The following is a 2,500-nucleotide window of genomic DNA, read 5'->3' on the forward strand; positions in this document are numbered from 1 at the left end:
GCTGCCGGTTTGCGCGGAGGCCCCCCTTCCCGCCGTTGCCTCTTGCCGTTACCCCCGCCCCCCCCCCCGCTGCCGGTTTGCGCGGAGCGCCCCCGCCTGCCGTTGCCTCTCGCCGCGGCCACCACCGCCCCCTCCACACGGCCCCGATCGCCTCCTGGGTGACGTTCACCGAAGCGGCTGCCGGCTGTCTTCGAGCCCCCCCCCCCTCCGCCTCCGCTGCCGCTTCTCCCCGCACCCCCTCCACTGCCTCCCCCCGCCGCCCGTGAACGAGTCGCCGGATCTGTAGGGGGCCGGGAGCCCGAGGCGGCGAGCGGCTCCGGCTGCTGCCGGGACCGCGAGGCTTCGAGCCGGTCCGGCCGCGGCCGGGATCTCGTGCCGAACGTCGTCTTCCCGGGACGGTCCCGGGAGGGCCCCAGTCTCCTCCCGGGTGACGTTCACCGAAGCGGCTGCCGGCTGTCTTCGAGCCCCCACCCCTGCCGTGGCCGCGGGGATTCGCCCCGGTCCGGCAGCTGACGGTTCCCTGTGTCGGACGCCGGCTTCCCGGGACTGCCCCGGGACAGCCCCGGTCGCCTCCCGGGTGACGTTCACCGAAGCTGCTGCCGCCTGTCTTTGTCCCCCCCCCCCCGTGCTCTCCCTCAGGCGGGAGGTAGACGTGCTCTCCCTCGGCGAGTAGACGTGCTCTCCCTCGGCGAGTAGACGTGCTCTCCCTCGGCGAGTAGACGTGCTCTCCCTCGGCGAGTAGACGTGCTCTCCCTCGGCGAGTAGACGTGCTCTCCCTGGGCGAGTAGACGTGCTCTCCCTCGGCGAGTAGACGTGCTCTCCCTCGGCGAGTAGACGTGCTCTCCCTCGGCGAGTAGACGTGCTCTCCCTGGGCGAGTAGACGTGCTCTCCCTGGGCGAGTAGACGTGCTCTCCCTGGGCGAGTAGACGTGCTCTCCCTCGGCGAGTAGACGTGCTCTCCCTGGGCGAGTAGACGTGCTCTCCCTGGGCGAGTAGACGTGCTCTCCCTGGGCGAGTAGACGTGCTCTCCCTGGGCGAGTAGACGTGCTCTCCCTGGGCGAGTAGACGTGCTCTCCCTGGGCGAGTAGACGTGCTCTCCCTCGGCGAGTAGACGTGCTCTCCCTCGGCGAGTAGACGTGCTCTCCCTGGGCGAGTAGACGTGCTCTCCCTGGGCGAGTAGACGTGCTCTCCCTGGGCGAGTAGACGTGCTCTCCCTGGGCGAGTAGACGTGCTCTCCCTGGGCGAGTAGACGTGCTCTCCCTGGGCGAGTAGACGTGCTCTCCCTGGGCGAGTAGACGTGCTCTCCCTGGGCGAGTAGACGTGCTCTCCCTGGGCGAGTAGACGTGCTCTCCCTCGGCGAGTAGACGTGCTCTCCCTCGGCGAGTAGACGTGCTCTCCCTCGGCGAGTAGACGTGCTCTCCCTCGGCGAGTAGACGTGCTCTCCGCGGAGATCGCGCTTGTCGCCAAGGGGTCGCTGTTGCGCTCTGCCTCCGCCTACGTCATCGTACAAGCCGGCGTGATTTCTGCGACCTGCCGCTGGGCGGAGGTCGGCTGGTTGTGCGCTCGCGGAGCTGACGGCCCTCCAGTTCCGTATATGAGGGAACAAGCGACGCCGAGCACTCCCAGGGCAGCGCTGCCGAGCGGCTGCTCCAAGCCACCCGCCAGGCGGCTGGGCAGGGGTCCGTCTGGCTTCTCGGTGGCTTTCGCCCGGGTCAGAGAGGGGACCCGCGGGGCCGAACAAAGGCGCGGCGGTTTGGAGCGGCCGCTGGCGCACCCTCAGCAGTGTTGGATGGGTTTCGCTCGTCCGTGAGCCGGAGCCCAGCCCGGGCTCGGCAACGAAAGCAGGGAAAAGAAAAAAAGTTGACGAGTGGCTGGCGCCGGCCACTGCCGAAGTGTGGAACCCCCGAAGCGAAGTTTGCCCGTTGGGGCACGGGGGCAGAGAAAGCCGGGGAGACGTGGTGCCGGCGTCGGTCCCACCAAGAATGGAAAGCAAGCCCGTCCAGGCACGGCGAGAGAGAGCCCGGTAAGGGGCAGAGAGAGTTCCCAGCACTGGACCCTCTTCACGGGGGTTCCCCCCCATGGCCAAAGCCGCAGCCCGCGGGGGCACGGCATCTAAGGGAAAAGCCAGCGGCGGTGACTGGCCACTCGTATGCTATGGAGCCCGGCATGGGGGGAGGAGGGCAAGCCGGTGCCCCAGCACGGCTTCCTCCTGGCTCCAGAGGGGCGCCCCGTGATGGAGATGTAACTCGGTGCAGCTTGAGGGAAAATGCAAGCCCACATTTCGGGGAGGCAGAGGTGCCCTGTGAGCCGGTGCGGCCCGGTGCAGCTTGCCCCCCCCCCCCATCTCTGGAGGGCGCCCCGTTTGCTCCGCCGGCGTGTTGCCCGCACGCCGAGCCCCGTGCCTGCTGGCTGCTCCCGAGGGCGGTGGCGGGTGCGCGTGGCTGTGTCTGTCCCAGAAGAGCGAGGCCGTGGGGCCTCCGCTGGCTTCCTTTCCTTCTGTC

The sequence above is a fragment of the Melanerpes formicivorus genome, unplaced genomic scaffold, assembly GCF_026170545.1.
Source record: "Melanerpes formicivorus ecotype bairdi unplaced genomic scaffold, bMelFor1.0.p_v2 SCAF_553, whole genome shotgun sequence".
Taxonomy (NCBI): domain Eukaryota; kingdom Metazoa; phylum Chordata; class Aves; order Piciformes; family Picidae; genus Melanerpes; species Melanerpes formicivorus.